The 14,185-nt window shown below is 46.2% G+C and overlaps 1 protein-coding gene across 6 annotated transcripts in view; it reads right to left on the bottom strand.

Moving 5' to 3' along the window:
• Positions 1-12,854, bottom strand: part of TNFAIP2 (TNF alpha induced protein 2) — a 45,401-nt gene extending 32,547 nt beyond the window's left edge. For 2 of the 6 annotated variants that reach the window (XM_074996455.1, XM_074996450.1), the window contains exon 1: positions 1,057-1,092. The gene's annotated coding sequence lies outside the window, so the exon portion shown is untranslated. Of the gene's footprint in view, positions 1-1,056; positions 1,103-12,499 lie in introns of those variants that run through there. The other 4 variants (XM_074996453.1, XM_074996451.1, XM_074996452.1 and 1 more) reach the window with 4 other exon arrangements.
• Positions 12,855-14,185: the final 1,331 nt, after the last annotated feature.

A 14,185-nucleotide genomic window follows, 5' to 3' on the forward strand; every position in this document is an offset into this window, starting at 1 on the left:
TTTCCGGATCTGAAGAAGTGGGTCTGTTCCACAAAAACTCATCACCTAATAAATTATTTTGTTAGTCTTTAAAGTGCTACAGGACTGCTTGTTTGTTTTGTAAAGATACAGACTAACACAGCTACCTCTCTGTGACTATCAAAAGGATAATTAACTCCGGAGTCAAAAGTATTACGGCCCTGATGGCCATTGCAGGGCTAAGGGGCTCACTTCCTCTGTATATGGGGAGATTCCACAATAGGTAGCAGAGTTTTTGGGGTGAGAGGGGCTCTCCAGGAAGAGAGAGAGTTATCTTTGCATCATGGAGTTATGCTCTTAAGGGAACAAGCAAAAAAGGGGCTGTAACATCAGCAGATAGATTCAAGGTGTTGCTGTGTGTCCAGCAGAACAGACAGCAATACAAGAACTGGCCAGTGCAATTAAAAACAGACAGAATCAAGGCTCCTGGGGTCTTTCCAATGTTACTCGGCTGGGGTGTGTCAGGGTCCAATACGAGAAATTTTCTTCTCCTTAACAGGATTTGGGACCCAAAGGGCTAAAATCCAGCTGGCTCCCCATGTTGATGCCTGTTTTTGCAGCACTTTTGCACATTGAGGTCTGGATGATGGAGGAGCAGCTACTCCTGTTCTCCATGTGATGGAATTCAGGGGGTGAACACTGAAAAGCTGGGGCGGGGGGAGGCTCTCCCGAGAGCCAAGCGTGGGAACTGGGCTGGCACAGTGCTGCTGCAGTGGGATTTCTTGGGAGGGGGCGGGGGGGGTAGTTTTCCAGTGGCCCAGGCGCAGCCAGACTCATGAAGCTTTCCAATTTGGGGGCTAGCAGGGCCAAAAATCTGAGGGGCTCCAGCAGAGCCCCGGGGCCAGCCCCAGGAATCAGGCGGCCAGGGCGCAGGTTAGGAGAGCAGAAGTTACCTCCCTCTTCCCAGGGGCGACAGAGCAAGGAGACAGAGCCAGGTGACAAGCTGTGGGTTCCCTGAGGGGGCTCCCTGCCTGATGCACACCCCCAGCCCCCCCACCCGCTGCGGGAGCCCAGCTGGGCGGCATCAGGCTGACTTACGCTGTCCTGCTGCCCCAGCCGGCCGCGACCACTGCTGTAGCGCCACTCAGCTCCACTGCGGCGGGGGAGCGCAGCGCCGCGCTTATATAGCAGCCGCGATGTGGGGCGGGGAGCGGTGCGGACCAGCGGGAAACTCCCTCCGCAGCCGGGCCGGAGAGGGGGCTGTGGGAAAGGGGCGCCCGGAATTCCCCGGGCCAGGAGATGCCGAAGCAGAGGGGCTGGGCGGCGGCTGCCCGAAGAAGTCATCCTCAGTTAGGGGGCACCCGGGAATAATACACAGGGCACCTGATTGGTCAATAATCCCCCTGGCCATCGGCTCGGAACGTCCAAAGCCGAACGCTGATTGGCCGGCTGGTCAAGTGATAGTGATGTCATAGGCACAATGATGTCATAGGCCGGTGTAAATTCCCACCCAAGACCCACTCTGTGTTTTCACTGTGCCCTTAATTTGAAATAAGACCCGCAGTTTGTGCTATGCAAGTTCCTTAGCCTATTTTGAAATTGACTCGAAATGGGTTATTTCAGGATTTGGCACAGTGTACACAGTGACAAATTTTGAAATGCTGCACTAATCCGAGGCAACCCTTACCCACCGCCAAGGCTGCATCTACACGAGCATGTTCTTTCAAACAAACAAAAGAGACCTTTTCCGAAAGAACCCGTGGAGCATCTACACACAAAATGCATTCTTTTGGTCTGAAATTGGAACAATGAAGCACTTTTTCTGGCAGCCCTCTTCCTGCCCACAGATAAGGCAGACAGCCTTTTTCCAAAGGATTCTTTTGGGGAAAAAAAGTATAGACAGACAGGGGGCCCCTTTTTTTTTTTTTTTTTGAAAGGCCTGTTCTCATGGCTCTGGATTTTTCAGTCTGCAGCCCCTTCTTTCAAAAAGTGGAGGCTGGGTGGCTGCCCTTATGGAAAAAGCAGATCGATTTTTTGATCTGCTTTTTTGTGTGTGGATGCACTCATTCTGAATAAGCTTTTTCAGAAGAGATCTTCCAGAAGAACTTCTTTCGAAAGATCACGGTAGCAGAGCTGTAGCCTTTAAAGGGGTAGAGGGATGCTGCAATAGCACACCCTGTATTTTGAAAAATATTTCCAAATACCAGGCGTGGTTCCTAGATGTGCAGTTACTATCTCAGGATACCATGGTATCCTGAAATAGCTCTGCAGCGTAAACATAGCTTAAGATGGCGTGACCCCATGGTGAAAGGCTACTTCCTGCTTGCCCTAAGAGCAGCACATTCTTTATCTCCAGGATCTGTTCCTTTGGAAAGATATCCAGTAACTTCTAGTAGTGGCTGTTCTTGTTCCATGGCTCCCTTCCTGGATATTAACGTAAAATACAGCTATACTGTACCCATAACATGAAAGAACTTATGTAATTTGCACAATGCACAAATTATTTTGAGTTAACTTATTTTGAACTTGGTACCTTCCAAACAGCTCCAACGTTCAAAATAAGTGGCTATTTTGACGTTTCTGTACCCCTTGCATGATGAGGGGAACTGGAAGCGAAACACCACCCTCAAGATAGCCCTGCTATTTTGAGGGCAGAGTTTAGTCACACATTTGCTATTTTGGGATACGTTTGTATGCAGGAATAGCAACTATAGCGTAGCCATAGGCACAATAATTTGAAAACAAAAGAACCCCCCTGCAAAAGGAACAAAGTGGAAGCATGTTGTCCATGCCTACAGGCTGGTCTGCTGAAATGCTGTACTTTTTCTTGGGAAGTGCTGAGTCTGCCTAATCTCTGGGCAACACTGCTGCTGGGCCAGTGGCCTCCAGGTGCCCTCAGTTGCCTGCCATCACCTCCAAAGGTAACAAGTAGAAAAACTTTCAAAAACATTCAAATGGATTTGTTTTGGTTCATCCCATTCCATGTAAAACTCACACTGAAGGTTTCATAAATAAGAAATTTCCCCAGGTATGAAAATTCCACTGCAGTACTGGTCTAAAAATAACCCATCAATGCAGGAAACAATGAGTTTGCATCATCCTTCCCCTCTCACACCCAGCCCCTTCCATCTGTAAAAGTCCTTCCATGGCCTCAGTCTCAGGGTTCTGCATTGTTGGGATAAATAAGCATCAGTCGGTGGCACCAAATTTGTACATGAAAACACAGAAATGGGTCAGACCAATGGCCCCCAGCCCACTATCTGCTGTCCAGGAGGGGCCAGTGCCAGATGCTTCAGTGGGAATGAACAGAACAGGGCAATTAATGAGAAATCTGTTCCCTGTTGTCATTGGTGAGCCATGGAGTTGTACAGGGGACCACAAACACCCCAGCATCTTCTCCCCCCCACACCCCATCAGGGCCTCACTACTTCCAATGGGAGGGGTGGAGTTTGGCCCCATTGCAAGAGCTGGGTGGCCTGAAAGCAGCTAGCTTGTGTTACTCCCAGGCTCTGCTGCTCGCAGGGGGCCGGGGGGGAGTGGGCAGGACTACCCTGCTCATGCTGGAAGCAGCACGGCACTTCTGTGAGAAGAGACAGGTGGAGGCAGAGCAGGGACAGGGTATAGGCAGAGCAGGGGTGGAATGGGGAGATGCACATGTCAGGAAGGGGTGGGGTGTGGGTGAAGCAAGGGCAGGAGGGGAAGGGCCAGGACATGTGGCCAGTACCCCTCCTAGAATTCCCATGCAGGTTCTCTCTGCCTGTTATCTAGTCTCAGCTTCTGGAAGTCAGAGACAGGTCTGCCCCGGGGGGTGGTGCCCAGTGACCCCCCCGCCATCATGCTGCAGGCTCCCTTCCTTCCTTGTTCTGCCATCCATCCTGGCCTCTTTCCTGACCAGTCAGGCCAGGACAGCAGGAGCAGCCCCAGGGGCTCACCTCCCCCAGGCCAGCTTGTGGCATGACTCCCCTTCACACTAAGGATGGAACCACATATCTGAAGGACAAAGCAGTCATCAATTTTCAACACTTTGAAGACTTCTTGACTAGAAATCCCTGGTTGCAGATGAAGTCCTTGAGTGAATCCCCCAGTGACCTCCTCTGGATGAGCTTGGAGACTTCCCAATTTGTATGAGGGACGCAATTCCATTAAGCAGATGAAGAGCAGCAAGGCAAGCAGGCTAAAGATCCCTACTGCAATCTTTATTGGCAGTGGACCAGAACTAAATTTGGCAGGTTTACCTGCTCATCCTTAAAAGCTGGATAAAGAAAACGATACCCAGTGAAATGATGAATGTCATGTTGCACCCTCCTCCAGTAAGGGGATAAAGTGGACTATGGAAACTATCATGGTGCTTCTCTCTCTCTCCTTGTCACTGCAGGCAAAGTTGTGGGTGGATCCTTGCAACTTGTCATCTGCCCTTGTCAGAAGAAAGTTTACCAGAGTGACAGACTGGTTTCCAACCATGTCAGAGAACTGCAGCTAGGATCTTCTCAGCCTCGCAGCTGCAAGAAAAATGTCAGGAGTAAAGCTGACCACTGTATATGGCTTTCATTGATCTACCTAGTGCTCCTGATTCGGTGAATTGCCATGCCCTCTGGATTGTGCTTTCCAAGATTGGATGTCCTGATAAATGTATCAGTGTCTGAAAGTTGCTTCACAACAACACGAAAGCAACTGTTCTGGTATCACTGGCTCCCAGAGTGAATCTTTCAAAATACAAACAGAACTGCATCATCACCCCAGCCCTGTTTGTGGTTTTTATTCCTGTCATTTTTTACGTACTTGCTCGGAAGCTTCCAGCTGGCATAGAAATAATTTATAGAATGGATGGAAAGCTGTTCAGGCTTAGCAGGCTGAAAGCTAAGAGTAAGATTTCCACCATAGCTATTGTGGAACTTTAGTATGCCGATGATGCAATTTTTGCCCCACTCTAAGAAAGATCTTCAAACTATCCCGAGTGCGTTTGCCGCTGCTTACATATGTCTTGGTGTCATGCTCAACCTCAAGAACACTGAAATGCTCCATCTGCCTTCTCCAAGTGAGGTACCACACACTCCATCTATTGAAGTCAATGAAGTAGTAATGGAGAAAGTTGACAGTTTCCTCTAGTTAGGAACTCATCTCTCATCCGAGGCAGATATTGACACAGAAATCCAACACAGTCTCAGTTGTGCCAGTGCAGCCTTCGCTCATTTATGGTACAGGGTTTTTGAAGATCATGACATTTGAACAGCCACCGAGCCTGTGTAGTTTCTCACTCCTTTTACCACCGTCTCCCATTCATTTGTTCTGTACCCAGCTGGTGCATTCATTGGAGTGCCATTAGGCAGCTGCAGTGGTATGCAATTTTGGGTATGTCTACACTGCAGTAAATGACTCATGGCACAGTTACGCTGGTCCAGGCCTGCTTAATTGGACTCAGGGGCTTGGGGGCTATAAAAGATATTCAGGTTGGCTTGGAACCAGTACCCTTCTTCCTGCCATGCCAGCTCTAAGAGTTGGGATGGCTAGGGTGTAAAGTACAGCTTTGCTGGCCACAAGCTCTTGTCAGCTGCCCTGGACCAGTCATGGGTGTTGCAGCGTAGAGATGCCTTTAAAGGCTCCAGTTTTGAGCATTAACAGCAGGTGGGCTATGGTGTGCAGTTGATGAATTTGGATGTGGAGTGAGCCTCCAAATATGTTGTTCTTTCCATTTCTGCCCATTTGCCACCTGCCACTGTCCAGTGCCATGTGCCCACCGTCGTGGATAATGCTTCCCTTGAAGGGGTGTACATGCAAGATGAGAGGTGTATTCCCACTTGGGGCTTGTGCAGATACTGAGGTTGAAAGCACTGCCTGAGGAATATGAAGTCATGTAGTCCAGGGCTCGGAAGTCTTGCATCAATGTCCCTTACTCCATGCAATGGTGTTGAGTACAGGGATTGATGGCCGAGCCCAGACAGGTCAGTTTTGCCGCATCCTAACAGATGCGGCAAAATTGAACTCTGGAAGATCCATCTCCCCATGTCAATCTTCTCATAAGTATAGATCAGCCCTTATCTACCTTCTAAGCACGGCCAAGATCATACAAATTTGACGTGTGCTGTAATGAATGTATGAGTGATTATTTTTTGCACTTTGAGCAAGCGGATGAACCGCTTCTTCAAAAACAAGGAAAATGCAATATAACCTCTCTATCTTTATAGCCAATCATCCTTCTGATACCTAGTATGGTATAGGCAACAAAATGGTACACTTACTGTAGAGGTATGATCAGGTACATTATGAAGTTCCTCTTATGACATTCCTGAGTCAATAAGATAATTACAGTGTAAAACAATAAGTGGTTTCTTATCTGAATATACTTATTCATTGGGATGTGCCTGAGATTTCTAGTTAAGCACTTTTAATTAACTAGATTACCAGTAATGGGTAATTTTATTTTGACACTGGGGTTTTCCAAGCACTGAGTTAATTTAAATCTGTATGAATCCAGCTCCCCATGAACAAATTCTAGGAGGCCAATACACGTACAGTCAGAGTGGTTTTTTTTTTAATTGTGCCTGAAAAACCATGAGCTATCACCTCACTAGGCACACTTTCTATTTCAGAGATCCTAGAATCCTACTGGAAAAACACACACACACACTTTCAGAGTCTTAAATAACTGAAGGGGCTTAACTGCAGCCCTGTGGCTTAGTCTATGAAATAGTTCCAAAAGCTGGCTGAACTGGAAAAACTATTATACAACAAAACAGCTTTGCCATAGAGAGCATAGGGAGCTGAGTTAATGAAGTAGGCTTTTTCCTCCAGAAATGCAGACTATTCTTATCACAAACATAAAATATGTAATCAATTTAACCCACATAGGAATTTGCTTGTGTGACCAAACTCATCATAGAATGGCTCTAATTTGCTCAGAAGGGGTGATTAGGTTGCTTGGTGGGTACACAGAAAGACACCCATTCCCTTACTAGGTTTTGAATGTCACCTGACATCCACCAGAATCTCTCCACTGTCAAGGGGACAGCCATACAGTCCCTGAAATCTACCCACAAGACAGAGCTCAAACAAGCGGAGAAAGGTGGCACCATTGTAGTCCTCAACTGTGATGACTACATTAACAAAGCTAACCACCAACTCTCAGGTGCCACCATCTGTAAATAACTCAGATGACTCTGCACCACAATTTACCCAGGAACTTAAGATAATGCCAAGATAAATTCTACAAACACAATCCCAGTGAATCCATCCCAGGGGCCTTCTCTATGCTTCCAAAGCCACATGAACAAGAAAACCCAGGCAGACCCATCATATCTGGCCATGGCACTGAAGGAATATTGGGATTTGTAGAAACCACCCTCAGCTATTCACCACACAAAGGGCCACCTTTTTCCATGACACAACTGACTTCCTTCACAAATCCCAGAACATCAACAATCTCTCGTTGAACATCACCTCCTTATATACCAGCTTGCATCTCAATGATCATGTCAGGGCTGATCCTCATTCTGACACTGAATTCCTTAAACCTTTTTAGGATTAAAGCTCTCTCTCTCTCACTCCTCCATCCACATAAAAGAATGTATGCCATCAGCAGCCTCAGAAACAACTCTGACATTGTCATCCAAGAGGCCAACAAGGAAGGTGCTGTTGTCATCATGAATAGGACAGACTACCAAAAGGAAGCTGCCAGGCAACTCTCCAATGCCCCACTCTACAAAAGCCTCTGTTTGAGGATCCCACTAAGGAATACACAAAAAAAAACTATAGCATCTGTTCAAGACCCTCCCTATAAACACAGAAACAGATTTACACAGACACACCCTTTGAACCCAAACCAGGTTTATTCTACCTTCTACCGAGGATCCATAAATCTGGGAATCCCGGATGCCCCATCATCTCAGGCATTGGCACCCTCACCACAGGATTGCCTGGATATGTGGACACTCTACTTAGACCCTATGCTACCATCACCCCCAGCTTTCTTCAAGATACCACCAACTTCTTCAGGAAACTACAATCCATTGGTGACCTTCCTGAGAACACCATCCTGGCCACCATGGATGTAGAGGCCCTTTACATCAATAACCCACATGAAGATGGACTCCAAGTTGTTAGGAACATTATCCCTGATGAGACCGAGGCACAAATGGTGGTGGAGCTTTGTGAGTTTGTCCTCACCCACAACTATTTCAGATTTGAGGACAAATTATACCTTCAAATCAGTGGCACTGCTATGGGTACCTGCGTGGCCCCACAGTATGCCAACATTTTTATGGCTGACCTGGAACAACGCTTTCTCAGATCTTGCCCCCCTCCTCTACCTGCATTACATTGATGACATCATCATCTGGACCCAGGGGAAGAAGGCTCTTAAAGAGTTCCACTGTGATTTCAACAGTTTCTACCCCATCATCAACCTTGGCTTGGACCAGTCCACACAAGAGATTCACTTCCTGGACACTACTGTGCAGATAAGCAATGGTCACAAATACCACCCTATACCAAAAACCCACAGACTGCTATGCTTATCTACACATCTCCAGCTTCCATCCAGGGCATACTACATGATCCATTGTTTACAGCCAGGCACTAAAGGTACAACCGTATTTGCTCTGATCCACCAGACAGAGACAAACATCTACAAAACCTTTACCAAGCTTTCCTCAAACTACAATACCCACCCAAGGAAGTGAGGAAACTGACTGACAGAGCCAGATGGGTACCCAGAAGCCACCTGCTACAAGACAGGCCTTGCAAGGAAAACAAGAGACCACCACTGACTATCACATACAGCCCCCAACTAAGGCCTCTCCAAAGCACCATCAGTTATCTGCAACCCATCCTGAACAGACCTTGGGAGGCAAGCCTGTCCTTGCCTACAGACAGCCTGCCAACCTTAAACAAATCCTCACCAGCCACTACAGATCACAAAACCAGTGCTCTAGGCCTGGAACCAGCCCCTGCAATGGTCCTCACTGCCAACTCTGCTCATATCTACACCAGTCACATCACAGGACTTAATATCAACCATACCACCAGGGGCTCATTAACCTGCACATCTACTAATATAATATATACTATCATGTGCCAGCAATGCCCCACTGCAATATACATTGGCCAAACTAGACAGTCTGTACATAAAAGAATAAATGGACATAATCAGACATCAGGAATGGTAATGTACAGAAACCTGTGGGGGAACACTTCAATCTCCCTGGACACTCAATAAGCAGATTTAAGGGTGGCAGTCCTGAAACAAAGAAATTTCAAAACATCAAATGGAGAGGGAAATCTCTGAGCTGCAATTTATTTGCAAATTTGACTCCATTAACCAAGGATTAAACAGAGACTGGGAGTGGATTGCAGGTTACAAAAACAGCTTCTCTGCCCTGGGTATTAATATCTCCCCATTAGACTCTGACAAAGGCTCATATCCCCCTGTTCAATCCGACTTGTTTTTTCCTCTTTTGATACGTACTGTTGATAATGGGCCATTTCCACCTTGCTGAATAGACCTTGTCAGCTCTGGCCCTCCTTTTTACTGGGACCCCATTCTTTAAATACCCCTCTGAAGCCACCCCACCACTCATGCATCTGATGAAGCAGGTCTTTGCCCACAAAAACTTATGCTCCAAGATATGTTAGTCTATAAGGTGCCACAAGACTTCTTGTTGTTCTCGAAGCTACAGACTAACACAGCTACCTCTCTGATATTTGTTTTAAATAAAAAAAAATCCCTCTTCTTACCATTGGTTCACCTGGCTCTTTGCCAACATAGAACCCACTGTCTCTGGGAGTATGGCTATAGTTACTGGGAGATCGACCTAGTCCGACTTCATGCACCTAGCAGAGACATGCGAAATTGAACTATCAGGGCTTGACAGTCAATCCTGGTACTCCTCATTATCACAAGGAGTAAGGGAGGTCAATGGGAGAGTTTCGCCCATCAATCTCCCTCTGTGAGGATGGCCAGAGAAGTCAATCCTAGGTACGTCGATTCCAGTTACGTAACTGTCATAGCTGAAATTGCACATCTAGGATTGACTGTCAGGTATAACGTATACTTGGCCTTTGTTTAACCCTTTTCGGAGATGGCATCGCTGCCTGCCTCAGATACTTATAAGATAACGGAGAAGCCTCAGATGTCCACCCCAAGCACATTGCCAAGCATCCATTTCATCCTTCCCATAATAACTTTTCATTCAACAGCCATTTGACCAAACCATAGGGACAGCCATAGGTACTATGGTGGTTCCCCCACATGCTATCCTCTTCATGGGTCATTATGAAGGGATTCGGCCTCACACTAGACTGGAGGAAGCTAATGAGCTCCCAACGGTCTGTTCAAAACTCACTACATACATCTGCAAGGTTTGTTCAGTGTGGAAAGGGCAGAGCTTAACACTGACCACAGGAAGGGGTGGTGGAGATGAAGACAGAGATGCTGGGAACAGTAGTGAGACAGATTACCTCTGAATTGTGACATGGCTAATGATAAAAAAACATCTCACAGATGCAAGTGAAATAGAAGGTAAATCAGATGGGGAGCTACGCGTGGAGATGAGAGCCATTGCTGTGAGCGCTCCCTCCCTGACACTGCCCCTTTCAAGTCAGCAGAAGTGCTCCTGGTGAAGACATGCACTGTCAACCGAAGAAGGGTAGTGTAGACATGAAACATCACTGTAATTACTGTGTTATCTGTAATGTCACCCAAGGTCAACCCCAGTTTATAGTAAAGACACGCCTTAAGAGTCCCTTGAGAGGACCAGCTGCCAAATGTTGCATCTGTGAGAAATTAGCTCAGGTGCCCCAGTTTACCATACCCCTTACATTCCTCCCCACACTACCAAAGAGCAAAAAGGACAAGCAGAAAAGGCAGTGTTTGTATCTCACACTATTACAGTTAGGCTGGTGTTTGGGTTAAAGGACTAATTTGGGTGAGGATGCTGGCTTGAAGGTTGAGAGATCTTGACCAGGTCTTTAAGTTCTTGGCCTCACATGACACAAATCTCTCCCAATCAGCTGTTCACACATTTGTGCCATCTTGAGCTATATTTGTTCAGGATTGTCAATGTAGTGCTCATCTGCTTTTACCCCATCCAACACTGAAACTGAAAGGTGGGCTTGGGACCAGCAATGCAAATCTGACAGCAGCACTCTGAAATGTCGGTTAGAGGTGGGGTTCATTTTTGTGGCTGGTCTGACACTCTCACCCTGATAGTTACTGGAGGAGGGCCCATAGCTGAGGTTTCAGTTTGGACCCAGCTGTCATTGGTATGTTTTAAATGTACAGGAGTTAGTAAAGTTAGCAGTGTGCTCCAGCAGTTTGGGCATGGGGCCGGGAGTCAAGGAACTTGTGTGCTTGTTCTGGTTCTGCCACCAAACCATTTTATGACCTTGGGCAAATCACTAAGCATGCTGTGCCTCAGTTTCCCCATCTATAGACTGGGGGCTGTAATACTTTAGTCAAGTGTTATTGAGGTCTAAGCAGTACCTGTTTGTTAAAAAGAGGGGCTGGTACTCAGCCAGCTCCCCAGCCCACACACTCACTCCAGCCCCAGCCAATACTGTGGCTGGGGCTGCCACGTTGCCGGTACTCAGTACTGGCAAGTACCAGCCAAAAAAAAAAACCACTGGATCTAAGTAATATTATTGTTAAATACACTTAATGGTGAATATTATGGAATAATATATGAGAACATTCTAATTCTATTGCAACCCTTTAGGCAAGAAGTCCAATGACAGAGGGATTCTCGCCTATTTCAATGATTCTTGTGGCTACTTTTTAGATATTACTTTAGCAGAGTCAGTGGAGGGAGTGGTGTAAACAGTACCATTCAGTACAGGAACTATCCTCACTTCCCATCTGAAAGAGGCTTTTGGTTGAAACATCTTTTACCAAGAACTCAGTGGGGCTCGAGATATCTATGCCTGGAGATCTGCCAAGAAAAATATTTGTTTTCTCCTCTACGCTGGTGCTGACAGGCTCTCAAGGGGGCAGACATGAGGTTATGTAGCTGTGGCACACCTGACAAAGCGTCAATGCGACCCAGCAGTTTCTATTCCCACAGCTACCTTTTCAATAGAGGGAGCATTGATTAGTGGTTAGAGCAGAAGACAGGAGATTTGAATTTTATCCTTGGCTCTTCCATTGCCTGCATGATTTTGAGCAATTCACTTAAAATCTGTGCTTTGTTTTCTTGTCTGTTTTGGGATGGCAGTAGCAGTAATTACCTATATCACAAGAAGGGCATGAGGCATAATAGTATGCGTTAAATACTTTGAGATTATGGAACAGACAGCTATATGAAAACACTGCCCTATTGCTGTCGTATGGCCTCACCTTCTTACCTTTCATGCTCTTTATTTATATAAGATTGCCATTCTGAAAGCACACATATGTGGCATTTACATAATTACACAGCAGTTAACCCCATGCAATACAAAACAAGGTGGGGACATGTAACTGAATATTTTTTTTCAAATACTTAAGCAAGTGGTTCTCTCCAGAGAATCCCAGTGTTCCAAGTATTGCTCAGAAAAACTGCACGTTACTCACTCATTCTGCAGAATTTCAGATTTATTCTTCCTCTTCTGACTCCAGTTCCTCCAGGTGAGTGCCCTAATGAGTGCCGGTAGGCAAGTGTTCTCCTCAGGTTCTCATGTAATGAGCAATACAACATCTTCTGAAAGAGTTTCCAAGAATGGATATTTAAAATCACTTGTTGCACTTGCAAGTCAAGTAGTTTAACAGCTTTCTAAAAGAAAAGTTTACTCTGCTACACGCTGGCTGCTAGCAGGCAGCACAGCTGTTACCTAAAACCCTTTGACATCAGCTCATGAAAACAGTTTTGGAACCGTCAGTTTCTCAGTGGATATGGACCATTTTTATAGGTAATCTCCTCTATGTAGGCAGGAATGCATATACTCTTAAAACATAGTATGTATGTGAATTTCTTTCCTCACTAAAGTTCAGATTTGTCTTTGACTTCCCTGAACCAGTCTCTCAAATGAAGGCCATTATGTATAGGGTAGCTTCTATGTTGTAGATAAGGAGCCTAATTTTAGATCAGGAGGAATGAAGTGCTGCTTCAAAAGGTCATTGCAGCCTACCAAATCCTGTCTCGGTTACAGTTTATAATAGGGGAGTCCTGTCTGAGGATAGCAGGCTCAGGATGTATGGGAGCTACTATTGACTGTGCTCCTGAAATCATTTACAAAGACATAGGAGCAGAGGAGAGGGTTTCTAGAAAAAGGGAGAGAGGGTGGGTAAAGATTAGTGATGGGAGGAAGGCTCAAGGGAGCCTCATAAGGACCACACACTAAGTCAAAAAAATTATAAAGTGTCCATCTTATGCCCTGAGTCAAAGCACTTACACAAGTGCTTAGCTCTTGCCATGCGTGTGGTCACTTATGTGATTAGAGTTCAGCACATGCTTAAGTGTTCTGCTGCATCAGGACTTTAATCCTTATCAGGAAAGAGTATTACTGACCATATGGGTTTTTTTTTTAAAAAAAAAAAACATACAGTAAGGAAGCAAGCAGAGACTCTGCCCCACTTCTGCCCTCTCTTGTACAGCTGCACTGTGGCAGTAACTCAGACCATCTTAAGACATACCATCCCATATTTTTACATCTTTCCACCCAGGAAGTTCAGCTGAATGGGGCTGATCTGCCGCTTGTAGAAGAGGTGGCACTGCTCTGCTCCTCCTGTCTCAGAGAAGATGGTAACAGGTCTTCAGCAGAAGCACATTTGTAGGGAAATAAGGTCCCTGCTTCCCACTTTAATTACATGGCAGATCTCCTCCTAACCCTGAACCTTCCTGTGCATCCCACATCTGTGATTAGGAACCTGCCTCTGTTGTCAGCCGGCCCTGAAGAACGATGGGATGATCTCCATTGCTGTCTATTCCGTTAGGTAAACTATGGCTGCAGTGCAGTTTGAGAATCCCATCCTCTGAAAGCTAGTGAATATTTCAGGCACATTTCTTGTGCCAATTCTGTGTGTACATCACAGGGTCAATTGCTCACAAGCCTTCCCTTCCATGGCCCCAACAGTGGATCTGCCAGCACCAAAGCGGCTTGCTACTATGACAATGAGGATGTGGGTGGTCTGACCTCATGGTCAGAGCAGGGCTCAGCTGTTAGTCTGAGCCAGATAACAAGAGCTCAGATATTTAGTCATTTGTGTGGAGAAACTTGAGAGTCACATGTCAGACTGGGTCAGATTACCAGGATATTTGCA

The sequence above is a fragment of the Carettochelys insculpta genome, chromosome 6, assembly GCF_033958435.1.
Source record: "Carettochelys insculpta isolate YL-2023 chromosome 6, ASM3395843v1, whole genome shotgun sequence".
NCBI classification, from domain to species: domain Eukaryota; kingdom Metazoa; phylum Chordata; order Testudines; family Carettochelyidae; genus Carettochelys; species Carettochelys insculpta.